The sequence below is a fragment of the Drosophila busckii genome, chromosome 3L (assembly GCF_011750605.1).
Source record: "Drosophila busckii strain San Diego stock center, stock number 13000-0081.31 chromosome 3L, ASM1175060v1, whole genome shotgun sequence".
Classification (NCBI taxonomy): Eukaryota; Metazoa; Arthropoda; class Insecta; order Diptera; family Drosophilidae; genus Drosophila; species Drosophila busckii.
The window spans coordinates 2972431-2992589 of NC_046606.1; the positions used below are offsets into that span (position 1 = coordinate 2972431).

General features: G+C 38.7%; 1 protein-coding gene across 8 annotated transcripts in view; it reads right to left on the reverse strand.

Moving 5' to 3' along the window:
• The window catches only part of LOC108599566 (polyhomeotic-proximal chromatin protein), an 89136-nt gene extending 81282 nt beyond the window's left edge, over positions 1-7854 (reverse strand). For 4 of the 8 annotated variants that reach the window (XM_017986472.2, XM_017986471.2, XM_017986477.1 and 1 more), the window contains exon 1: positions 7666-7851. The gene's annotated coding sequence lies outside the window, so the exon portion shown is untranslated. Of the gene's footprint in view, positions 1-7665 lie in introns of all 8 variants that reach the window. The other 4 variants (XM_017986482.1, XM_017986483.1, XM_017986484.1 and 1 more) reach the window with 2 other exon arrangements.
• Positions 7855-20159: the final 12305 nt, after the last annotated feature.

Below are 20159 nucleotides of genomic sequence, written 5' to 3' on the forward strand. Positions count from 1 at the left end.
TTGGTCAAACTAGCTTAGTAGATATAATATTAACAAGTAAGCATATCAAAGCTATTTATTATTATTATGCTGGCAACAGTCCATAGACGACTAAACTAACTATGTCCTGACTGCCTTCCAACTTCGATTATCACAATTGTATCTAAAGCTTTGCCAGCGTTCAATATTGTATTTGAATTATTAAATTAAATGCTCTTATATTCATATTAAAGTGCAATATGCATAAATCTAATAGTATTAGTTACGTATTATTCAATAAAATATTTCTGTGCCTGCTTAAAATGCAAACCGCTTATAAATTAAATCAATAAAACGATTATTTTTAGATAGATTTAGTCATTTGTTGGCTCATTTTTATGCTCAAGCTCAATATGTAAAACAAATTTTATTTTTGGAATATTAAACTTTCAAAGCCTGTGCCTTTATTTTAAAGCCAACTTATGTAAATTGAATAAAATCCACACAATATTCATTGAGCAACATGTGCTGCCCTTAATGAACTTGAGTGGGATTAACTTGACGCGGCCAAGTGCATTTTAGACAGAACATTGTCAGGCCAATAGACACACACACACATGTACATTGTGCATGTTAATTAGACTCAACTTGATGCATTAATTAATGCAAATGCGTCAATAATTAGCACATCGATTGAGTGCAGATGAACATGTGGGTAAATAGATTTTATCGACGCTATTAGAGCAAGATTAACAAACAAATTGCACGAAACTAAGCAACTAAAAGTTGAACTGAAATAAATGCTGTGTGTGTGTGTGTTTATTTTGCTCTTAGCTAATTTGCAAATGCCAAAAAGTTGCAAGCGAAAAGTAAACAGAGATTGCTGCTGGATAGATTAAAAAGCAACTGTAGCTAAAACGTAGCTTAGTTAGTGCTAAAACTTTGAGCTAAAGCTAAAGTTGCAAAGTTTCAGTTACGTTTCATTCAATTGCCGTAACCACACACGCAGTTGGCCCAAATGTTTAGCCAGTCAGATGATTATTGCAAAACAACTAGATATGTGTGCATGTGTGTGTGTGTGCGTGTTATTACTTGGGGGTTGGTCTCCCTTTTGCGCACAACTTAACACACTTTCTGCTCTGAGACGCAACTTTTTGGCTTGCTGGCTAAGCTGACAGGATGCTTGCATCTTTAACATTGCCGGAACCATGTCATAAAATGGTATCGGCTATAGCCACGCCACACACACACATATGATTGTGTGTGTGTGTGAGTGTTGACAGCATTTGTAGCCAACAATTTCATTACCGCGCATTTAAAGTTTTGCCAACAGACCTACTCGAGACTCATACGCTGCTAGCAGCTGCAATAAAAGCAAATGAAACAACATGTACACACAGATACACACACACACACACACACTAGCGTAGCAGCCCCCCCACTTGGCATACACATGGCACTGAGCTCGTTATAAATGGAAAACTTTTGCTACTTGCTCAAGTGGTTTTCGCTTGTATTTTTTTTTTCTTTTTTCTGCTGTTTGCTCTTTGCTGTGCCTTTTTATTCTCATTTGATTTCGAAAAACTTTTACTTGTTTATTTTACTTTTTAACAAGAGCGCACACTGGAGCACTGGACAGTCCAAACACCTACGAAACTCTCTCTTTGCCATGTGCAGTATTTGGGAATTAGCCATGTGAAATGGCACAGCAAGTTGGCAAAAACTATTAGAAAATAACAGAGCTACACAGCTACGGATATGGATATGGATATGGATGCAGGTAGGTCGCTTGTCTTGTCGCTTGGCTGACTGCTGAGTAAAAGTTACGCTGAGCCGCTTTTGTCAAGTGCGTGCAACAGTTTGAGGCACTAGCTCAACTCAACAATCTCAATGGCTTGCTCTGCATAATATTGATTTGCACTTGGTAGTGGCTCGGCTAACAGACAATCGAGTGTTTTTAATTTGAACTTTTTTGCACATTTTTTTGGCCGCGCAATCGCATATCAATGACTTGAAGAGGCATTGAAGCGTAAGTGGCCAACAGCCGCTGCCAAAAGTAGCCACAGCACATAAAAAAAAAACTATAGAAAACAAAACCAGCGCAGTTTATATATATATATATATATTTTTTTTCTTGGCACACACAACTTTTGTGCATTGCAGTGATTTAAAAAATGTTTGTTTAACTATCTGCGATTTGTAGTTTTTGCTTTTGTTGTGCAACGAAATGAACTTTAGGCAGCTGTCATAACAATTTGCCACAGATACGGTTACATTTATCTAGGCTACGGTAAAAAAATAGTGCAAATTAAAATTAAATAAATTTATTGATTGTGCTGCACAATTTGCAAGCGTATTATGAATAATTTGGCTGTGGCTAGGCAATGCAAATTTACAAAAATATATTTAGAGTTTTATCAGCATTTAAATGCGCGTTTGGCTTAAATAAAATTTATGCACGCCAGTTGAGTTTACAAAGCAACAACAAGAAAGTTTTAATTTATTTAATGCAGCATTAAATTGCAGTTTGCTGCTACTCAAGCTTGTATAGCAAACTTTTGCAGTAAATTTGTTGTCAGCAGCAGCAGTAAACTGATTTAAAAAAAAGCAAAGTGCATCTAATTGAATTGCCATAATAGAGCGAGCAAAGCTCATTATTTTTTTTTTTGTTATTTGCTGGCAGCCAACTTAATATATGTGTATAGATTGACAGCAAAATTGCATGCACTTGGCAGCAAATCGTTGGCTTATGTCTTGAGTTGAGAGAGTTAAAGTGTGTGGCAGCAAGTTTCAGTTCAAGCTGTGGGCTTTTATTAGTGTCTTGGCCACAATTAGGCGCATGGCAAAGCCTAAAAGCATGCGCTGCTTAACGTCTTTGGCTACATTTATCAATGTGCGCTATACGCAGAGAAAGAGAAAGAGGCAAAGCGCATAAGCCGCTTATGGTCAGAGCCACAAACACGACGTACACGAGACTCTTGCGTTTGGGCATATTTCGTGGAAAAATTGCCAATGTCGCAAATCTGCTTGTCGGCAACTTATCAAGTGTAAGGCGAGAGGGAGAGAGAGAGAGAGAGAGCGGTACTAATTAATTTAAAGCGTGCACGCAATCAGCAGCGTTTGGGTCTTGTCAGTCTGTCATGCTGTCAGTCTATCAGATTGTGAGTCAGTCAAGAGCTCGAAAGTATGCTATATGTTTGGACTGCTCTCGCTTTCATCACTAATTCAACTCGAAAGTTGCGACATTTATTAATGCCCAACAGTAACAACAATAACATGGAACTCGCTTGCCAGCATTAAATACACATTTGCGCTGTCAGTTGCGCCGAATTTGGTTTGCATACAGACTCAGCTCACACACACAACTGTGTTAAACGCAGCATAAAACTGTTGGCCATGACACTCGAAGACGAAGAGAGTTACTGTTGCAGCGCTAGAGATAATAAAAGAAACGCCAAGGTGCTTGGGGCCATATTATGAAAATGACATTAAAGTGTTGACAGCGCGCTCGCTTACTCATTTGCTTGCTGCTGTTGTCTCGCTCTCTGTTATTAAAGCTTATGTCGAGAGCTTATGGATTGCCACTTAAGCTAGTCGAGGCGCTTATCGAAGCCCAGCGCCAACCACCCACTGCGCGCACATGGAATTGTGAGTGAGAATTTATGAGTGCTTTCAAACATGCCCCAAAGGCTGCGAAAATGGCAACTGAATATAATTTAATTAGCATTGCCAGTTGGCATAACTTAAAGCACTTTACTTGCGAAAGAAGTAAACCAGTTTCAATGAAAATTAATGCATTTTATAATGTTGAAGCAGAGCAGTTGCTTAAACGCATTGACTTGAGTTTAATGTACACTTTGGGGCAATACAAATACATGAATAGGTTGAATTTAAAGTTTGAGCAGAGGCTACAGCTGCACTAAGAGATAAAATTAATTAATTTTTTAAATTAAATGTAATACAGTTAAACGAAGAGTTTAAAATAAATAAATTTAATTTAATGCTTAATAGCATTAAACGTAATATAAACTAAAACAAGTTAAAATGTAGTCATTCAACACTAGTTAAAAAAATAATGATAAGCAAAACATCCTCACATTCCTAGCCGAAAGCCCCAGTAGCTAAGGCTGCCTCCCCCTGAAGCTTAAGTTTTAACTTTAAGCCTACAGTTATATAAATAAATAAACTTTGCGAAGAGCATACAGATGCACTAGGAGATGCAATTAAATAAATATGGATAAAATGTTAAATTTGAGAAGTGAATACAAATACATCAAATGATTTAATTAAATATGGCTGCAATATACATTTCGAGAAGATAAAATTTGCATCTGTAATAAATAAATTTCAGAGAGTTTAAATGTAATATGCACATTGAGAAGAGCATAGAGATACACTGAGAGATAAGCTAGATGGGTACATATTGAGATACGCTGAGAAGTTAATTGAATTAAATTTGAATAGTGCTCAAATGTAATTCAAGCTTTTAAGTATAGAATACAGATTCATACAGAATACAGTTTCAAATGTAATATACACTTGAATACAGAAACAAACGCATATAAAAAAACTAATTTAAATGCTATTTGCTCAGCGTATTACTGAACTTGCTTGCTCTATATACTATTCTATAGAAAAGCAGAAACGAATATTTATGCAATTTAAGCAATCGAACATAGCTTATCAATGGATGCGAGTGGTACATCCGCAACAAGATGCTGCACAATGATCTAAACCTATAAAGCGTGTTCGAGGAGATCAACAAGCACTCCAACCAATATAACGATAGAACAGACTGGCGAAGGTGTTGGCCAGTGAATCCCCGGCGAGAGGACTGAAAAGACGCCAGCCAGGAGACTTGATGACTCGCTCCACTAGATGTCGGATTTAAATTGAATACAAATTGTGATATAGTCTATTGTTAATTGTTAAATATTTGTACATTGATACAGCTAGACTTAGGACTAGCCAAAAGGGGCATTTGGTATACCTCGTAAAAAATCATAGCTTCATGGCGGCTTCAATTCGCAACAGCTGCCAAGCATACCCCCTTTACAAATATCAAAGTGCATAATAACATTGAAAATTAGCTGTGCCAGTTTTCATGCTTTTGCTACGCTGTTGTAATTTAATTAAATAAAAACATTTTGCACTGCGAGCAGCGTAGCTTTAATCCCTTTTGTGCGTGTGTGCGTTTCACTAACAACCGCAGCAACAATTTTTTTGTTATGACTGCCAGCAGCAGCGAAGTTTGCACACAACTAAATCATAAAGAACGCAGTAGGAAATAAAAAAGTGCAACAAAAGTTATTTGTTGTTGTCGTGTGGTTAACACACACACACACAGACACACACAAAAGTTGTGCGCGTACACTGACAAATGCAATATAAACTCAGACAACTTGCTAGGTATTCATGGCAACAGCAGCAACCTTCACAGCAGCAGCAGCAACAGCGCCCAAATGTCTGCAATTCTAGCAACTGTTATACGACAACAGCAACAGCAACGCAGGCGCAGCAAGCGCTAAAGAGAGCCAAGAGAGCGCGCTGGCTTATAAGCCGGAAGCAGGCAGCACACACAAAAGCAAGATGAACAAAAAGGCAGCAGCAGCAGCAGCAACCTCTGCAGCTCTTAGCCATTATGGTAAAGCCAAAAAAAAAGGAAAGAAAAAACAACGTAACAACGGCCTGACCTTCAGCATTACGCCAGCTTTTGTTGTTGTTGCTTGCAAAGAAATATAAAAGTATGAAGTATACGCCACTTTGTACGCGTATATTGATGGGCGTGCTAGGGCGTTTTGCCGCTGCGGCTTAAATGCTTTTTGCTAAATGCTGTGGCTGCTGCCATTGATAGGCGGAAGTGCGCGCTAGCGCTGCGTATACTTAATGTGTGTGTGTGTGTGTGTGCGTCGTAATGAGTTTGTTAACCCATAGACTTGCTGGCTGTTAATGACACGCGTGTGTGTGTGTGCTTAAAATCAAAAAACGTTATTGATTTAGTTAAAGGGCTTAATAAATTTCGATATATCTCGACGCGACTGCAACGACATGATTGATGATTCAAGTGATTGAAATGTGATAAATTGTTGCTGGCTGTGGGCGACAACTACAACAGCTAGATAAACTGACGATAGCAGCAGCATGTTGTATGTGAAATATGGTAAATCTATCTACGCTTATCCCAGAGCATCAACATAGTACGTGCCCAGCAAAGAATATTACAGCTGTGTGTGTGTGTGTGGATTTTTGAAAAGCACTAAAGAAAGTAGTAGCATATTTGCTCTATTCGTAAATTTCTTTGCTTGCTTTGCCGTTGGGCAGTTTTGCTCTGCAGCATGCTAATGCACAAAGCATTTAATCAACTTGATAGCAATACAAAAAAGAAGCCATTAAATATATTAAAAATAAATCCAAAGCGCTTATAACATTACAGCTGGCGCATAAATTTTCTAAAACATATAAACTGGCGTATAGTTTGTTAAAGTTAGCAAAACTTTAAAGTAATTGCCACAATATTGTCATAGCTTGTGGTATTAAATTAAATTTGATTTATGGCGTTGACTTTTTTTAGTCAAAATATATAACATGTCATGCTTGTTTTTCTTAGCAAGATTTTCATTATTGCCGTTGACATTTTGATATAAATGTGTGTGTGCTATAAATAACGACAATACGTAAAGTTTGTGTGCGGGCAATTGTTGCGCGTAAAGTTTTGCGCATTCAATTACGTTACAAGATTTATAAATGGAAAACTTTTGCTGTACGTAAACTTAAAGCGCAGGGCGCTGTTAAAGGCGCTTAACGCTTGTTTGGTTTGATTAAGCGCATGGGGCAAGCAACTGCCACTTGAATTACTTGCAAGCGGCATAAATAATAAAACGTAATGTACACACACACACACATACACATAGATAGATAGACAGACATGACAAGCTTCAAGTGGCGGCAGCAGCTACAGCTTTTGCCGTTTGCTGTTGCTGACGAAAGCTGCTACGAGTGACGAGCAACTTTTTTTAACAACAACAGCAGCGCTACACACACACACACACACACTTGAAGTTGCTGTTTACAATAGTCAGCAGCTGCCACATGTGCCAAAGTCTGCCTTAGTATGCTGTTTTGCCTTTGACAAAGCTTTATGCTATACAGTGGCGCGTTCAGTTAGTCAGCATAATGAATTACGCACACATACACATACCTGTGTGTGTGTATACATAGCGGTAAACGTGGCAATCCTTTTTGCCTTAATCAAAGCTACAATCAACAGCAACAGCAACAGCAGCTTTGCCTACATTTTAGCTACTAACATTTTACAATTGATACACACACCCAACATAGACGAGCGTACAGACAGCCAAAGGGCGTGGCAGCTGTGTTAAGCGTAAAACGCTCGACTTGTTTTACGCATTATTTGGGGGGGGGGGACTAAACTGCAGCTACGTGCCGCCAGTTTGGCCAAGGGCGCCGAGCCAAGCGAACTAACATTAAGCCAAGTTCGTGGTAGCAAACAGCAAATTAATTTGCAAACGTTTAGTGTTTTGTTAGACAATTTAGGGTATTGGTTAGACTATAAAATAAGTAATAAAATGCTGTACTTGTTTAATTGCTTTTTCTAAAGAAATAGCTTTGCATGTAATTCGATGCGCTTCAAATTACACAAGCCGCTTAGACTTAAACTTAATTTATTTGGCTGCTTGGGCTACTCACGTTTGTTCGCTGTGTCAATTATGTGTATGTCAAAAATAATTTGAAGCTACTTGCGTTTATGAAACATTTATTTTGTATGATTGTATTAAATATTTAACGCACAACACGATAAAACACTTTTGGCTCATTAATCTTACGCACGCACAAGCATAAGCTGCAAATATACAAATACACGCACACACTAACACAAGCACAAGCACACGCACACGCACACACTTACATATATATATATATATGTATATATATATTTGTATACAGCTGAGCAAAGAAGCTGCTGCTAATGAAGGCCAAAAGCACAAACTAAAATATTTGGCGTTCTGATTGATGTTTGTACTGAGGTTTCAAAAATGTTGTTGCTGTTGTTGTTGTTGTTTTTTATATTGTTGGCTTAACACTTTACGCGTATTTCAGTGGCGCTTATTTTGTGCTATTCGTGCGAAACGTTGTGCATATGAACGCTGGCAACGGGAGACTGAGGCATAAACGCCGTTAAGTATGCAGCAGCTTCAGCTACAGTATAACAGTTATAACAGTGAGAGCGTATGCGCTCTCTCTCTTACGCTTTGTGCCACCACCCACTTTCATTGCGGATGCTGCTACACCTGCTTGTGTGCCCAAATATATAAAAATTACAACGCTTTAGCATAAATTTTTACCTCAGCTCAAACTATTTCAACACTCTTTGGCATAAACTAAAATCACTTCCACTAAATTAGTAAGCCAATACGCCAAGCTCAATGCGAACATTTATTTAGGCTAGCGGCTGTTGCCATTAAAATTGCTTTAGCAATTTATTTCACTTCTTATTGTTTTTCTCAAAGTTTTAAGACTTTGATGAGTTTTATTTTCTCACCAAGCAATTCATTTTGCAAACTTTTTAGTTTCGCGCTCACCTTTACTTTACTTTTGTTTATTTTTCTTTAGCGCTAGTTCAGTAAGAATTTAAGCTTAACTTAACTTAACTTAAGTGCGTGCGCATACAAAAATTCTGATTATGATTATTTGCTCTCTGTGCTTACATAAACATGCCATTAAATTTAAGTGGCACAGTTCAGATTTCAGTAATGCTTTTTTATCATACCCGCAATTTGAGCGCGTTTTGTATTGTTTAGTCTAGGGAATGCTGCTCTACTCTATGCCGAGTTCAATTGAAGCGCTTGCTATTCAAATGTCAAAGGAAATTTGGCAATGCCACTCCAGCGAACGAAAAGTTGACAACAAAGTTGTTGCCTGAAATCTGAAATCTTAGTGCGTCAGCCGCCCGCTAGCCAATTTGAGTTGGCCATAAAGAAAAGGCGCAGGCACAGGCTCAACAAAGAATAAAAAAAAGAAGACACAGACAAGTTTTCTACCGAAACGTAATTGAATTTTTATTGACATTGCAGCAGAGACATTGCTCTACGCTCAGCTCAGTTTGTGTAGCACGAATAAATTTTTGGCTGCCAGCAACGAGCGCCAGCATAAGCAATGCAGGCGGCAAAGGATAAACGAAAAAGAGTTTAAAGGTGGCAATGGCCAAGAGTGAAAATATTTCAAATATATTTATATTTTAAGCAGCAAATTTGGCGTAAAAGTCTGCCGAGGTTCAAAAGGCTGCGATAAAATATTTAAGTGTGGCAAAGAAATAGTTTCGAGCATAAGTTAAATTGAATAAACGTAGCAAAGGCAGTAAGGAAGTGGAATAAAAAGTGCAAATCAAGCTGCACGAAAGCATAAAAATAAGCAGTGAGCTGAGCTTGGATGCGCTCAATATTTAAACAATATACAGCAAGCAAAGTATGCTCACATTTTATATTAGAAAATTGAATAATAAAAATAGCAATAAATTTGCAATTTAATGTGTTGCTTGAAATTCAATTTAGGCAATTAATATTAATGGCAATCAATAGCATCAATAGAAAATAATAGCAAAATAGTAATAAATTTTGCAAGCTGAAAATAACATTTGATGTTTTTGCTTTTTGCGCTTAGCAGAAATTTAAAACGACAGCTAAAGTTTGAACTAAGCTAGAGTTGCAAATGAAAAATAGTTTAAGAGTAGATTAAACGCAAAAGATAAAGCCAATTAAAGTGTTTAGTGTGCGTGTTCCAGTCTACATGACTAATAGTTAGGTTATAGTTATTGTTAGTCTCGTATGAAGAAGATTCAATAAATAAAAGCAAAGCAACACAAAAAAGTGTTTAGTTAATTTAACTAACTATTTGTTTAAGCTTAAATAGCATAACAGTACCATACTGTTTATGCTTTGCCTATTACATTTTTTATAAGCCACATACACAACAGAAAATGCTAAATTTATAGCTAAATCTAGCCAAAAATAAGCTAGAGTGACAGCTCTTGCTCACTTTAAAGCTCCAACTCGTCAACTGCAGCTCGTTGCAACGCTTGTTTGTCATAGTTGCATGCCACAATTACCATTTATAGTTGTGCTAATTATAAGTGAACTGCCCTCTTGGTCAGTTTATCGCTGCACGCTTGTTGCATGTGCGCTCATTAAATTATTTTTAATGGCACATTAAAATAAACTACAGAGCAAAATGCATAAAAAAAAGCGCAGCGCAACAAATGTTGCCAAGTGCCCCAAGCAGGCGAGTGCAGAGTGCCGAGTGCTATAATTATCAATGTTTTATGTTTATTATGACGCCCCAAAGTCAAGGCGGCTATGGCAATTACTTAAAGTTGTAGCTGCAGCTTTAAAAAAAAGGAAAACGTTTTAAAACGGGCACAGCAGCTAGCCAGAGTGTGTCTGTCTGTCTGTTTGTCTGCCTGACTGTGCTTGGGGGCACGGCATAAATCTGAGCTAACACACAATGCTCATACGCCGCGTGTGACCGCATGGCTATGCACTGTGTGTGTGTGTGTGTGTGTGTGTGTGTGTGGGGCCTGCAGTTTATACACCTGAGTGCCTATGAATGCGCTGTTGATTGGATGCCATTGTCAGACGCTACTTACATATTTATACACAATTTAAATGCAGTCAACAGTGTTTCAATCAATTGCACTAACAACATGTTTAAGTAACTGTTAACAACTATTATGGCTTATGCTCGTACAGCCTTTGCCAAACATAACAACTTAGCTTATTCAAATCATACTCTTTGGTTGGACGTTCCTCTTGTAAATTCGCTTCCTGTGGCCTCTTCAGTTTGTAAGTCGACGGCCAATCGAACAGATTTAGCTGCTCGAAGCTATCAAACTCCAGCTTGCGACGTATGCCAGCCAGCAGCTGCTGCTTTAGCTGGCAGCTCAGCTGCTCAATCTGCAGCTCATCTACTTGCATTATATCATTGATACGATAATAAGGCGATGCTATGTAATTCTCTGCATCGGGCTTTTGCTGCTCCTGCTGCTGTGCATAGCGTTCAATTAGTTCCATTTTCCAAAAACTATCCTCCATTAGTGTCGTTATGTTTGTGTTGCTGGCCAAGCATTCGATGATGCTAGTGAAATTCGCTTTGTCGTGATGCGCCTCGTTCAGGCAATCGACTACCTTGGCGACTCGGTCATTGGCTATGGCCAGCGTCAGCATCAGCAGCAATTGCGATAAGATGTGCACCAACTGCATGCTGAATTGCTACTGCACTAATGTGCAGCAATGTGTGAAGTTTATAACTTTAACTGCAACTAACATAAATATTTAGTTAACATAAGCAGCAGCGCTCGACTTCAAAGTGCACTTAACACACAAATTTGGCATTGCCAGCAGCTTATGTTAACTGTTAATGTTAAGTTAACAGCAACTGTTAAGCTAAGAGCGCCAAGCGTAAAGAAATTGCTAATTGTTTCAGTTTAAGTACAAAGAGCGTCAGTTTTATATATTTAAATAATTAATTATAATTCATGCTCTAGACGCTGAGTACGACAATCAGCAGCCAATTAAGAAACAAAATAAACGAGCCGATATTCAACTTTAAAATACACTTGATATACAAACTGTATTTATTTAAACTTTAATAATTAACACTAACCCATACCTGAGTGGGTTTTCCCCAATCCTTGCATTCCTAAAAACAAAAACATAATTTTAAATTAAATTTAAATTTAATTTTAAATATTTTTTGTAATCCTTTTCTTTCATCGTCGCTAAAAATAAAAAATAATAATATTGCAAAGCAGTTTATGTTATCTAAGCATGTTAAGTTAACAGTAAATGTTATGCTAGCTCTTTGTTTTGCTTAAATTTAAACACAAAAAATGTTAGCTAACATATTTAAATAATTAATTAAATGTTATGTGAAACGTGTTTTAACAAAAGAGAGAAATTCATGCTCTGGGCGAAACTCAAGGCTTTAATGAAAGCTTTAAAATTCTTTATCAAGGGCTCAAACGAAAAGTAGTTGTCATTTCCTTCCACTCACTTTGACAAATGAGCTGCGGCAACATTCATATTTTAGAATCAACGAAAAGTGTATAAAATGTTAGGCAACGTTTTGTGCGGGGGTGGGCACAAGCAACCACCGTGGGAGCAATTCCTTCTCATTGTGGTGCGCTTAATTTATGGTTTGCGGAAGTTGTCTTTAATGGCAGCACCACGCCCAGCAGCAGCAGCGGCGGCGGCGGCGGCGGCAGCTAACAAAAAGTAACCCAAACACCCTTAGCCAGCCACCATTAGCCAGCAGTTTAGTTGTTGACCTTCAGCTGCAAAATGATTTCAACTCAAAGCGGCAGCGGCAGCGCTCGCTCTTTGGCTGTTTAATGTGCGGGCGGGCAGCTGTTTTCATATTGCGCGCGTGGCATATATATACATATATTTTGCACAAAATTTGTATCTAGTTATCTGAGGCACGTTCGCGCAGCCTATATTCATGTGATTTATGTGCCACAACAAATATGATGCTCTATGCTCGTAAATAATATAGATACATATGCGTAGATATTATTGTTGTAAAATATATATATATAATTTTGTCAACTAAAGTTTTGCAAATTAGATTTTGATGTGTGTAGCGCCCCATTGAACGCTAATGCGTTTATAAAGTGTTAACATGGCGTATGCGTAATACGCTTGAGTCGACTTGGTGGTTATTGCTTTTGTAGTTGATTTATGTATGCGCCTTCGTTTTATGGGCAGCTTTAAGTGCTCATAAAATTCCTTCAAGTGCGAAACTAAGGCCATAAATTTAATTGCTATGATTATGACATAAAATTAGCTTCAAGCTAAGCTCAAGCTGCTGCTGCTGCAATATGCAATTGGCAGGAAGACACAAAAATATGAATATCATTTAGCTGGTGAAAACAAAAACGAGCCAAGCATAAATTTAAGACAGTTGCCATGCAAATGAAACTGAAAAGCATCAACAAAAGCGAACAGCAGCCACAAGTTGAGAGCAACAGAGAACGAACGGAAGCCTGTGTGTGTGTGTGTGTGTCTCATTATTATGCTCAACACTTTGTGAGCAATATATATTTTTTTGCTTTTGTATATTTTTTACAGTTTTGTAGTACACACGACCTTCACACACACACACAACAAAAACACACGTCAGACAAAGCGCAAACAACTAACGAGCGCCCCCAAAAGTAGACTAAACGTTTTGCTGGCAGCTGCCCTCGCGCTCTTCGCCTGCTGCGCCTTGTTCATTTAGAGCTGCAGGGCAGAGTTACTTAAGTGTTCGTGCAGCAGCTTGCGGCAAGCGGCGTTTAGACGCACTCAGCTACTCAGTCAGTTAGACAGACAGACAGACAGACAGTGGCTGGAGCTCAGTTCAGTTCAGTTGAGTTGAGTGCTTAGACCTGCGCTGAATTGTTGAGCAGCTTGCCACGCGCCCTCGCCGCACGCGTTATTTGTTTATTATTTGGATTTAATTTTAATATTAATGCGACAATGCTTAATTGCTTTTGATTGTTTGGCATAATGAAAGTCAACAAGGCATTATTAAGAGCTCAAAACTAAATAAACATGCAATTCACTATTTGCTCAACGCATTTCAATTAGCCAGCGCATATTTTATTTAGCACGACTCGAGCGTTTTTAATTAAATTTATGATGATGATGACGACGATGATGAGTCTGGCCTTTGAAATTAGCATAAAACTGGGCGTTCAAGCATTTTGTAAACTGTAAGTGCTCCTAATGCTCGACTGCATTGCCAAGCACTAAACTAAGCCAGTCAAGGCCTCAGCATGCGCACGCACACACACACACACACACACCAATTGAGTTGCATAATTTGTGTCGAGGTAAGCTACAAGCTATTCAAATGCAAATTTAATGCAGCAGCAGCACACAGAACTGCAGAACAGGCTAACTAACAAATAGGAATGTCAGACACAGACAGCAGACCGCTTTGTAGCTAAGTTCAGTTGAGAGCGACGCTTTAGCTTGACAGATTGATATGCTGTCATTGTTGCTGCTGTAGCTGCTTAATAATTAACCATATTGCTGTCAACGTGAGTGCAGCATGTTAACACTTTTGTCATGCTGCGCAAAAGTTTTGCGTACTGTGCGGCTTTATCTAAAACACACACGCCAAGTGCAGCTGCTTTAAGTTTAAATTTAATATGAGACAGGAAATGTGCGGAAATGCGCAAAATGTTCAACATTAGCAAATACACAGTTTATGTGTGTTTAGTAGCAAAGTCAAGCTGCGTATACTTAATATGCAGCTGCTTTAAGCTTTAAGGGTATGTCTATGGCACGTGTATTGCCTGCGCTGCTGCAGTGGCAGTTAGAGATCATGAATATTGTAGAATTTCTTATGCGCTTCTCTTTTTTTGGCAAGACTTTGTTTGTTAGAGCAGCGCAGACTTTAACTTTGCTGCCTTGCTACATAATGAGCCTCTGCCAGTGGCTTCCTTGGCAATGACAACGTCGCACACACACACACAGCGACACACACACAGAGAGAGAGAGACAAGCAGCACCGCAACCCATTTCCTGTCACTCGCTCTAGCATCCTCTCTCTTTATGCTTGGTCTGACTTTTGGCCACAGTTTTCAGTGGCTCCACAGTTTAGAAAATCTCTCACTGCCAGTCGTACGTGTCCTGGCGTTTCGTACATAAATTAATGCAGTCGTAATACAATACGCACACACACAGACATACAGACACACACACACACACTGCAGACAACTATTTGCTGCAGTGCAATTTTTCATGGCGTCGTTGCAAACATTAAATAGAATATTTTTGCTATATGACTTGTAACTTTAGCAAATGTGTAGTTGCTTCAATTTTTCTTGCAGCGCAACGTTTTTCCATTTTTCCGTGTTGCATCTGTCGGAAGCAGCAAAATAAAATGCTTTAAAATGCTTAAACACAAAATAAAAACATTTTTACTTGCGCATTTCTCGGAAATGTTCAGTTTGATTTGCCTTAAATCTTGACTGTTATGGCAACCATTTTGAGCAAAGTCTTTATGCTTCAATGCACACAGCGGCGCACACACACACACGCAGACTAGTGCTTACCATATAGCAAATAAAATCAATTTTAATTTCTCTCACAGGCGGAGCTCAGCGAAATATAAAAAAAAAAAGTTTGGCGTCAAAAATGTTTGCCTTGGCACTCTATAGACTGCCTGCCCGCCATAAAACCCAACGTAGCAATAAAATTATATACAACTGATGCCAAAGCGGCATTAAAGTCGCATTTGGAGTGTATAACAGTTTTTTACTTACATGTGCTGCGCTCTCTTTCTCTTGAAGTCAGTCGCCTGCAATGAACAGCAAAAAGTTTGCATTAAAACACAAGCTGTAAATTTATTAAAATTAATTATGTTAGTCTAATTAGGCAGCAGAGCTGAGGCTTTCAATAAGGCGTTAGCGCAGGTTAAGCAGCTGCCAAGCACCCGACTCAGTTTTGCTGACAGCTTTTGTGGCAATGGCTACAATAATTCAATTGGGATTTTGACAAAAATAAACGCAGAAAGAAAGCAAAAGAAAGCGCTCGCTGCCCACGTGTGTCCTTTTTGCTGGCTGCTTATAAATAGGCTGTAGCCTTGTTTTTGTGGACTTATGTTGTCATTGTATATTCTGAGCTCGGTCCAATGTTATTATCTTGTAGGCCCACAATGTGTCCATCAAATCTTAATGAGCTAAACAGCAAAAATTCAATTACGCTTTGTATAGCAAAAATAACAATTTGCATTAGCCGCAATCACAATCATTGCTATAATATACAACTAGCAATTATAGTTAGAACAACAACAGCAACAATTGCCGCAGCCACTGCGCTGGCATATAAATCAAAAATGCTAAAATTTTAATACAAAAATGCGTTGTGGAAAAAGCAGCCGGCGCATAATTGCTAAATCTAAATTACACAATTGCTTTGTTATTTACTGTGGCATATGTGGCGTATGCGTAATGCAGCTGCAATTGCTATATATATAGGAAAGCTGCAAACTTCTGTGTGATGTGTAAAACTTTTGTAGGCCAAGTTAAGCAAACAACAACTTGAATGTTCACTTTATAAACTGTCTGCCCCGCCACGCCCCTCGCGCTGCGCTGCCCTAGCGCACTTAACAGGCTTTTGGTTTGCGCTTTGATTACATGCGCATTGTTGTGCGCCTTTTGCCGTTTCTGAATTGAATCAAGTTGCCGCGTTTCCGGCGTGCAGCTACTGCCAAATAGCCGTTTTTTTTTTCTCCGGAAAACGCAGCTTCCGTTTTTTATAAATTCTCAATTGTGCGCACGCAAAAAATAGAGCAAAGTGCCAGTGTCAGCAGTAGCAACAAAAAAAATATCATTGAAGCTATTTTTTGACGCGCTTTGCGCTTTGCGTGTTCATTTTGTATTTTATATGTCAAGGATCAGCGCAGGCGACAGTCACAACCACAACAACAACAGGTGCCACGCAAGTAGTGAGTGCAGCTTGTTTGGGTTTTACAGCATGCGGTCGCTTTGGCAGCCGTTTTAAGTGGATTTGCTGTGACAACTATGTGTCAAACTGTCAGCGTGGCATGCAACAAAGCGTTCAACTCCTCTATGCAAAAGCTGTAACAAGCAGCCAAAAGCAACTTCGCTGGCAGTCTAAGCACATAAATGCAATTAAAACTTGTGCATTTAATCATAAGCTAAGGCTTATTGGGCACACAACTTGTGCGTATACTTAATATTTTGTGTGCGTACAGGGTAACAACTCAGTTTGATTACAATTCATTTAGTTGCACACACATTTTTTACATGCCACACACACACACACACACAACAAAAACACTGACATGTGCTCTTGATGTATGTTTTAAGACTCTGTAATGAAAATATGCACAAAGGGTCATTAGGTGAAGCAAAGTGAGCATTTCATTTTGAATATTTATAAATTTATTTGGCTAACTACGCGCATAAGTCTTGAGAATCTGTAGAAAAGAGCGCGCAGCGGCTTTAATCAGTTCTTAGCTGTTCCCACATTGCAATCTAAGTAGACTCCGTACAGCATTTGGTCTGTTCTCAAGGCTTGTTGTTATTCATTTAAAAAACTTATGCAGCTTCATTGGTATTAAATCTCTTTATATATTTAATCTAATTCGTTTTTGATATATAATTCTGTTAGAGCGGCATTCACAACAATAAAGTTTCATTTGCAGTAGCTTAAATATTGAACAGTTGGGCGATAATCAAATTTAAAAATAACATTGCATTGTTAGATATGCAATTGATGTGACTAGTGGCTATAGATTTGTGTCTGGCAAGTGCCCAAATTAAATACTGCCAAGTTTATATTGCGAATTTAATGCACGACAAAGGCAAAATCAATGCTGATATAGGAATTGCTTAGCACAATTATTTAATAATATTTATATACAATAGAAACAAATATTGTTCGACGTAGTTAAACAGAATCGTAGCTTACAGCAGCAACAGCTTAACAATTAAAATAAAAGTTAATAAAGATAATGAACACTTGAAGAGGAACTACAAACAGAAACTCAGTAGTAATAATAGTGAAAAACACGCTGGTTTAATTTAATAAAAAAATATAATAAGCACTTCAATACAATAAATAATATTTATAGCAGCAAATCGTAAAGCAAATTAATGTTTACTCTATTACTAATTTTTTTATATTTCTTTATTCTCATATTTGCTGAAAAAAACGCTCTTTATTAAAATTTAGCTATAAAAAAAATATAAATAGATAACCATAGAAGCCGATTAAATCTATGGTTATCTATTTATATTACTTTTTATAGCTACATTTTAATAATAAGCGTATTTTTTATTTATTGCGCATTCTTTGTGCTGAGTCTCATGCTGCCTGCTATGACTGACTGTAAATTTGCTTACAGTTTTTATCTACCATCAACACAATTTGTTTTGACTTTTACTACAGCTCTCATTCAAGCCTGTTAGCATTTAATTTTAATTAAATTGTTAACTGCTGCAGCACTTAGCTTAGTGCGCGTGTATGTGTGTGGTTTGTATATGTGTGCATAGCACTTATCAAAGCTGAACTATTTGGCATAATTGCTATATAAACAGCGCACTGAATGCCAAAAATTCACCTGCATTTGTCAGTGTCAAATGTAAAAAAGAGGAAAGAAAATAAACAACTTAATGTTGGGGTTGGTTTGCTGTAAAAAACTACAGCTGCCAATAGATTGTTGGTGAACATAACTCAAAGTGCGAGTCAAAGGATATGCCCCGCAGCTTTTCATTAAGTTGCTGGACGCACGCCAAAAAAATAAAACAAAGCATAAAAAAGAGCAAACAAGAATTTCAATTCATTACGTAGCTCATTTTTTTATTTGCACGCGCAGTACACAGTGTAGCTGTGTGTGTGAGTGAAAGTGTATGTGTGTGTGTGTGTGTGTGTTTGGGTCTTGTGGCTTGCACTGAATTTCGGTAGCTCACATTTATGCGCCATGAATATGCCGAGGCATTAATTAAAAGCGATTCACTCGCTTGACCATTTTGCGGTTGTGTTTAGTGGGCATAGATACTCGCCTAAGCGGAAACTGTAGTGCAATATGTGTGCGTGTGTGTGTGAGCATAAACATGCTGCTGCTGCCTTTTAGTTATAATCAAGCGTAACATGTGCGTTTAATATGCTTGCAATTCAAATTATGCTGCACATTAAACTTTAAGAGTTGCAATTTAGCATTTATAACGATATAATTGCAACTGAGCAACTCTCGCTGTTGATCTGCTGGCAGCAACTGTCAGTCATCTATCAAAAAAAGTTAGCCGAGCGCTGGGCAAGCGACAACTGTTTACACAAAGCGCCAACGGGAGCAACGTTTTGGGGCCAAGAGGCAATCGAAACAATTTGTCAGTTGCTGTCCGAAAAGTTGCAACACAGTGACTGCTCCCTGCCACGTGTGTGTGTGTGTGTGTGTGTGTGTGTGTGTGTAGAATGTCAGCACTTGATGCATGCCACTTTGGCTGCGGGTCATAACGCAATATCCCAATACCATTTTGTATCTCAGCTGCGCACGTAAATGTCACGTCACTCACGCACATCCGTTTCCTGCCAATGCATGTCGTAAATAACAATGCACTTACTGCTGCAGCGCATGCATAATGCGTGTGGCACGGCATGTTAGCAAGCGACGCAAAAAAAAATATGAAATTACTTTGTCACGCTTGCGTATACTTAATAGTTTTAAAAACTCACGCTGCAGCTGTCAGCGAACTAAGCAGCGCCTCCAAAAAATGCGCATGCATCAAAGTTTGCCACGCCCCCCTCCCCAGCAACGACGACGCGCGCTTGTCAAGGCACTTAAGCGTTGTCAGGTAGTTACTATGCCAGGATTAAAACGCAACACTTTATCATTAAAACAGTTGACAGCCAGCGAAATGAGCTGCGCCAGCAGCCGTTGCCACATTTTGGCCAAGGACAAGGACAGGCAAGCAGCAGCAGCAGCAGCAGCAGCAGCAGCAGGTCGAGGCCAAGTCTTGACGCAGCAAAGACAAAATCATTGCAAATATAATTTTGCTAGTTAATGCGTAAGCGTTGCGCTGTCTGCGGCGCTTTTAATTAAATACAAAGTGGTGGCTTGCTGATTTTCATAATTAGATTAAAACTATGAGGCAAGCAATTATGTGATATATGCTGCATGTCACTTGCAACAAATTGTGCCAACAATGCGCAGTCATTGAATTTTTTCGCTCGTAAGCCTTGGCTAATGTTTCAATTTTAGTTTTCAACTTTTTCTCCTCTACTACATTGAGATATAAAAATAAAAGCAAACTGCGCGTCCAGTGCCATCAAAATTGTGTTCAAGTGCAATTTCCAAAAAACTTGTGTGGGGACACAAATTCGACAGTCTCCAATGCAGTTGGGCCTGCTGCCTGCTGCCTGCTGCGGTTTATTAGCTATGAGTAGCCACACACCCTCAGCTCAGCCTCTCTGCGCAGAATTTATGCCAAGCGGCTGCTGCTGCTGCTGCGTGACGCACAGCATGTAACTGGGGCACGTACTTTGCTAGCTGGAGTAGCTAGGGAGTACAAGTTGTGGCTTCATTTGGCGTTAGCAGCTGCTTAAAGACTTAAAGCAAGCTAAAGCTTTGAGATACACGCACAGAACTTAAGAGAAGTTTGCTAGAACTTG